The 7,644-nt window shown below is 36.8% G+C and overlaps 1 protein-coding gene across 1 annotated transcript in view; it reads right to left on the reverse strand.

The window, feature by feature from the left end:
• ATG10 (autophagy related 10) overlaps positions 1-7,644 on the reverse strand; it is a 334,391-nt gene that overhangs the window by 174,334 nt on the left and 152,413 nt on the right. The window lies entirely within an intron of this gene.

The following is a 7,644-nucleotide window of genomic DNA, read 5'->3' on the forward strand; positions in this document are numbered from 1 at the left end:
CAATACCAGACACACGGCAAACTCACGCTGGAGGCAGAGAAGAGGGAAAAGGAGGAAGGAAAGAGGTAGGATGTTATCCACTCAGCCTTTGTTGTCAGTGTAACAAAAGTTTCCTGACACATTTCCCAGAAAGAGTCACAATCTCTGCCTTCATAGTCATTTCCATTCTAAGCCTGTGCATGTTTAAAGCTCTTACACGGAATGCCTAACCCTTCTGTCTTCCATCACAAGTTCTGCTTCCCATACCTGACAATAGGAAGTCTCAGAAGAAGGAAGACTGTTGCCTCTGCATCAAGGCAGGGGCCGTGTGAAAGCCAGGGCTGACTCAACGTGACAGCAGAAGGAGAGGAAGCAGAGCACCTCACTCCATACTTATGCTACAAATATTAGGGACTCTTCCTTTAATACCGCTTCTCCTTCTTTTCCATGAGTTAATCATGATCAACCTTATGATTGGAAACAGACCAGTTGAACTGGTGATCATACATGTAATAATGTACTAGCCTAAAATCTGTATTTATTAATTTCACATTTCATATAATCAGGGGACACACTGGTACCCTCCAAGAATTTCTGCAGTTTTCTAACTGATTCTTTGGTCTTTTAGCCATGAGAGAATAACAGAGACTATATTTACCCTCCCATCTTGAACAACTAGAAAACCAAACAAAAACACCTGAAATCAGGGTTTTTGGATATTGGACACAAGCAATGAAGGACGGTGACTTCTGAGTGAAGGGAAATGAACAGATGAGCTCTATAAGTGTCCCAGCTCACAGCCAAGAGAAAGGTCTTGTAAAAGAAAAGGTAAAATGGCAGATGATTTCATTGTTTGCTTAAATAATCTAAGAGAATCAATGGAAAAAGTAATAAAATAAACAAGAGTTCCAGAAGGTAGCCAGGAAAAAGATCAACACATAAAAATCAATAACTTTACAAAAGTAGTAACAATTAATTAAAATTATAAAGATAAAATGCATTCCTGGGATGAACAAAAACTGTCAAATATCCAGGAAAATACCTATCATTATGCCAAGAAAACTCTACAACTTTACTGTTGAACATAAAAAAAAAAAATCCATAGTTTTTTTTTTAATAAAACTTGTAAAGTGATTCTAAAATTTATCTAAAAAAGAAAGTAAACAGGGGTAGTTAATTTTTTAAAAAAGAACAAAGAATGGTAGAATTATCAGATATCAAAATCAACTAAAGATAACTCATTATAATTAAAATATATGTTACTGTGACAGAGAAGAAAAACAGATCAGGGATTAGGATATGGAGTCTAGAAATAGACTCACTTGTAGAATTTAATATATGTTAAAAAGAGAATTTTGGATCACTGATGGAAGAATAGATGAGTCAATAATGATTATTATTAATGAAGTCAACTGACTCGTCATTAAATAAAATAAACTACATTACCACATCACATAATCTCCAAAATAAATCCCTGGTGGATTAAAGCCCTAAATATAAAAAAATAAAATAATAAAGTTCTAAAAGAAAATACAATAGAATATTTTCATAATTCGAAGTAAGGAAGAATTTCCTAAGCAAAACCAACCCAGAAGCCATAAAGCAAAAGACTGGCAGATTTATTAAAAATTAAAAACTCCTATAATGACAAATGATACTATTAACAAAGTTAAAAGAGAAGTGACAGTCTGGGAAAAAAATATTTGCAATATATACAGGAAATGAAGGATTGATAGTCATAATGTATAAGATTCTCCTACAAATCAATACTACAAAGATAAACACAACCCTACAGTAAAACAGACAAAAGGTATAAACAGGAAATTCGTAGAAGAAATACCAGTGGCCAATAAGCATATGAAAATATGCTCAATATCAGTATAATGAGGAAAATGCAAATCAAAACAATGTATTGTTTTTCATCTTTTAGAATGAAAAAATATAAAAGATTAGTAATTATCCAATTTTACAGAGAGCATGAGAAAATGAGCATACTCATCTACTTTTTAATAGCGGTACAAATTGCTACAGTCTGGAGAGAAATTTTGTCTGTGTTCTCATTCATTCATTCATTCACTCATTTATTCAATAAATATTATTAACACCTACTTTGTGCAATGCATCGCATTACGCAGGCCCTAGGAATACAGCAGTGAATAAAACAGACAAAAGGTCTTGCGCTCATGGAGCTTGCATTCTGGAGTACCAGGGTCAAGGGCAGAGAAGATAACAAATAACTAAATATGCAGAGCAGGTATTTTTAAGTGCAATAAAAGTAAATGAATTAGGGTAAGGGGGATTGAAAGTGAAGGATTAGGAAGACGCTATTTTGCGTAGGGTGGGTAGGTAGAACCTCATTGATAAAATGAGCAAAGATTTAAAGGAAGTAAGGGAACAAGTCAGAAAGCTATCTAGGGGAAGAACACACTGGACAGTTGGAATGGGAATTGCCAAGGGCCATGGTTGATACTGCAGGAATACTTGTATGGCTGGCGCTGAGTGAAGGAGCTGTAGGATGGTATTAGGATAAGTAGAGAGGCAAGGGAGCGGGAACTGTTTAGGACTGGAAGTTACGTCAAAGCTTTGGATTTTACTCGCTGATGAAAACTGGAAGTCATTGGAGGGTTCTGAGTCAGAGAGTTATATGACTGGACTCACATTTTTAAAAGATCACTCTAGCTGCTATTTAGAGACCAGGTGAGAAATTATGGCAGCCTGGGCTAAAGTAGTATAGTGGAGGTGGTGAGCAGCAGTTGATTACGGATGTGTTTTGAAGATAGAGTTAATGGGATTTACTAACAGGCTAAATACAGGAGGCCGGAGAAAGAGAGGAGTCAAGGGGAACTCCAGATTCTTGTCCTGAGACACTGGAAGCTAATATTTACTGAAATAGGGAAGTATGTGAAAGAGGCAGGTTGGTGGGCATATGGCAAGGTTAAGTAAAAATGAATTAAATATGCCTTGTAGACATTCAAATGGAATGTCAATTAGGTTCCTGGATATAAAAGCCTACAGTTCAGGGACATGATAGATGCTAAAAATATAAATTCAAGAGTTATTGGTGACTATATATTATTTATAGGAAGGAGCTGGATAGGATCTCCAAGCAAATGAGTCTAATTAGTGAAGAAAAGGAATCCAAAGATTGAAACCTGGGGCCTCCAGTGTTTAGCTGTTGTGAGATGAGAAGGAACCAGCAGACGAAGCCAAGAAGCAATCGAAAGGCAGAAGGAAACCAAGAGGTCAGTGTCTCCAGTGCCAAGAAAAAAGTATTGCAAGAAGGGAGTAATAATGTGCCAATTTTGCAGTATCTGTCAAAACGCAAGGTCAGCATACTCTCTCATTCAGCAATTCTATTTTGAACTACCTATTCTACAGAAATATATAAGTACACATAAAAATTGTATTACATGGATATTTATTAAAGTATCATTTGCAATACCAAATTAAATGCCCATCAATAGGGGAATGCTTAAATTAGGTGGATCATTTAAGGGAATAAAATGCAACAATTAAAAATAACCTGGAAGAGGTAAGTAAGTTATTGACATGGAATGACCTCTGAATATTATGTTAAAAAAAAAACTACTTGAAGAATCATATAGAATGACTAATTCCAGATATATGGAAAAAGAGAACATGTATGCATATGTTACCTGCAAAGCAGGCAGGATCTGGTGATGAGAGAAAGCATGAGCTCCCAATCAGACTTACTGAGATATAAATTTGGCTTGTCACCTTGGAAGAAGTTTCTTAACTTCTCTTAGCCTGCCTTTCCTCTTCTATAAAAGTCCTCAAAGGGAGGTTCTAAGGATTAAATGAATTAATATCAAAAAAAAATCAATTTCTGGCACACAGCAGTCTCTCAGTAAGTGTTAGATATTAATAATGCCTTAATAGTGTAGATTTTAATATATAATAACCACACATATAAGTGCATAACAAGGAATTTTGAAGTTTACTCCCCAAACTGTTAGCACTGGTTTTTTCAGAGATGTTGGAACTGGGAGTTGGCAGAAGAGCTGAGAGACAGCCGAACGGGACTTAAATATTTTGCCATTACACATCTGTATTATTTGAATTTTTAATAATATACTAATGCAAATCCTACAAAAGTACACATGCATTTCTTGTGAAATGTCTAATTTTTTTTAATTGAAAGAGGAGAAAGAATAGTAAGTGTATGGATCTCAATGGCTATTCCTGGTGATTTCTATTCAATGATCTAAGGTTTAGCTGACACCAAAAAGATAAATCAAATTGGGATAATGTGAAGCAGGTAATATAACATTTTCTAGCCATTTACAAGAAAGATACACAGACACGTGGTAATAAAAGTAGAAAAGACAGAAGAGCCTGAATAAAATTAAATAAAGGGAAGAAAATGCAATTGAGCACAAATTCATAGACTCAGTCTAAGCATCAGGCAAACTGAAAACCCTGCCTATCACACCTGAGAGAAGCAGTTACCCAGCATCTCCTGAAACATTTCCAGTGACATAGACAGCAAGTATTATTAGTCAGTTACACTTTACATTAACCAAACATAGTCCCTCATTGTTCCTACTTATCTCATCTGAAGCAACATAGAATTAAGTCTCTCTCTTTACCAAGATTGACTTTTGGCTACACATTCCGGCCCTACTACCTTGTCTGGGCGGGCCCGGCCCTGCCCAGTGTGGGCAGAGAGGGCATTCCAAGCAGCAGGCTGCTGCACTGCTCCAAACCTAAGACAAATACAGCTAAGTTTCTTTCCATACAGTGATGCCAACAGGTAGAATGTTTAAGACAATGAGGTCGTACAACTGTATGGCTTCCAATTTCGTGTAAATTCTGCTTGAAGAAACAACAGGTATTTGCAGGAGACAAATGTTACAGTGTACTCTCTGCAGACTCAACTCTTTTATGCATAACCCCAAGTCTTTGTTTCATCATCACCTCTTTGTCTTCAGTACAAGCCCTTCACCAGCTCCTCCCCAAATCTTCCCAAGGTGGAACTCACTACTCCATGTATGGCTCTGCTTCTAATTACTATTTACTGCATTTGCATGTGTTTTTTTCTCATTATAATGTCATTAGCATTCAAGGGAGCCTGGTTGCCGGGGCAACCAGGAGTGGTGAAAGCAAGGCACAGCCTTTAATGAAAACTTAACCCTACTTCGTTTAATTCCCACTGTGTTTTTTGGCTCACTTCACTTTTGTGGTCACAAGAATGAAAATATCCTGCAGTTACCCCTTTTTATGTGGTGCTGCTCCAAGGTCTTGGGAACCTATGTGTGTTCCCCTGAACACTAACAGCACTATATTTCTCATAACTAACCTTGATAACTTCCTCTGATAACAATAAATTCTCCTTCTGATCAACACTGCTCACTCAGCACAGTCCTTTGACTATAAAAATAGTCTATTTTTCCTCCAGCTTAAGTATTTTCAGGTTTTTCAAATTTGATATGATTTCTGCAGTCCTTAGTAGCCTAACTGCCTGCCCCTGAAAACATTCTAAATGATTAGTTGAGATTAAATTCACTGTTTCTGCGCCATCATGCCAATCTGGTCACCTTCTCAAAAGGAAACAAGAGATTAGTTTGACAGGACTTTTTTTCCGGTCAATCTACAAAGGTATGCTTATCAAAGCTGAGTATAATAATAATAATGGTGATCAAATCAAGATTCAATTAAAAATTTTTTAAAAACAACAACTCAGTTTTAACAGGCAAAAATGAGATGAAACTCACTGTGAATAAAAATAAAATTCTAAAATTAGGCTCAAGAACCCCACTACACAGATATAAGAGCTCTTGCTTAACAGTAAAGCACCCTTTTAAAGCCACCAAGAGTTCTAGATAACTTCAAGTTCAGTAGAAGCCAAAGTGTGACAGGTTGTCATGTAGGGATTTCTTAGAACTCAGTGTAATTGTTACACTTGCAGGATAAAGTAAGGAGAGCAAGGTCAACAGTATTGCAGAACTGTTTTAAGAAAGCAAATCTTGTATGAACCAGCAACTAATGACCACAAAAATCTATTATTTTCTGCTATTGCTGTCTTTTACAATCTGAGGAATGACAGAATCAGTGGGGCCAACCACTGAGGTAAGGCAACCTGAGGAGTTAGCAACCAATAGGAAATGAGCTCTCAATTTTGATGTAGTGGACTTGGACCAGTGAGAATGCTACTGGACAATAAGACTAGCTATGATGATGGAAATGTTCTTTGTGCTGTCCAAAACAAGGCAATAGCCACTTGAAATGTGGCTACTGCAACTAGGGAACCAAATTTTTTGTTTTATTTTATTTTACTTAGTTTAAATTTCAATTTGAATAAACCACATCTGGGTAGTGGCCACCATATTCTAAAGCACAGCGACATGAATGATTGGCTGCTTCAGAGTACATGTTCTGTTAACATTTTAAGATCAGACTCTATTCTTCAGCTTTCCCCCAAATAAGCAACTGAAGTGAGGCCCAGCAACATCAGAGGCTTAGTCTAGGAGGAGACCCTACTATACGTGTATGAAGCATGCATTTAGGTCACATCCTCCCAGGCCATAGGAACAGTCTGCCTTGGGACCAGCAGTGTGAGTTTAGAAGGAGATGGGTGGTTAGCATTACCACGGACTTGAAGAGCAGTGTAGCATCGAGTCAAGTACACAGACTGCCTGAGTTCATATCCCAGCTCTGCCATGAATAGTAATAAGTGTGACCTCAGTTATCTCATCTGTAAAGTGGGGATAAGAACGACTACGATTACCAACCTGTGTGAGGAAAAACCGAGTTAATACATATGAAACACATAGAGTCTGACACAAAATAATCGCTTATGAGTATTTTTTCAAAAAAAAAATAGGTTTCTTCTTCAAGAGTTAACTTACTTTGATCAATTCCCATAAGTGAATTAGAGAAGGCTAGGATAACCTATTTTTCCTCCCAGGACTTACTTCCTCTATGTAATTCAGAGGCCACCTGAATAGCGATTTGGCTTAATCCAACTCAGTTTGGCTCATTATCCACCTACACGTCTCACTACTGCTAGCTCTTAACCCCCACCTCAGTTAAGACATAAGGTACAGCAGGCTCTATCCCAGTTAGTAAATATGTTTCCTGAACCTTGACCCTCTTCTAACCCTTGCTTTCTACTCCATTCTCTGAAATCTCTTAGTTATTGAATTTGGGACCTGTCACAGTTAACGTTCTTGCCTCAGCCTTCCAAATTGTCATACGATTCAGGCCACTGCTTCCTAACCCTTTTCACAACATGACAGACATAAAAATTCATATTTGAAAAGCATAATGGAGTAAAGTGGAGGAGATTTGGTGGTGGTTATATGAGACTTTGTGAAAAAAATCTTAAATACATTTTTGTAATATTATATAATCATTTCAGTCAATCCCCATTCCTAACCCCAGCCCTAGGCTAATCTTTCTGTTTCTATAGAGAAGAGTATTTATCACTTTTCTCCAAATGATGGAAACACCTTTCTCACCATTAATCAGAATACGGATAATTCAAATCTAAATTATACTTCAAAAGTGCCATCATTCAGTAAATCAAACACATATTCTTTTACCTTCATCGACAAATGTAATGTGAAAATTTCTTATGAGAATATGAATAAATTGTGAATACAACTGAAATCATACACTTCAAACCAATGATGCAACTTTCCC

This window comes from Rhinolophus sinicus, linkage group LG03 (assembly GCF_036562045.2).
Source record: "Rhinolophus sinicus isolate RSC01 linkage group LG03, ASM3656204v1, whole genome shotgun sequence".
NCBI classification, from domain to species: Eukaryota; Metazoa; Chordata; class Mammalia; order Chiroptera; family Rhinolophidae; genus Rhinolophus; species Rhinolophus sinicus.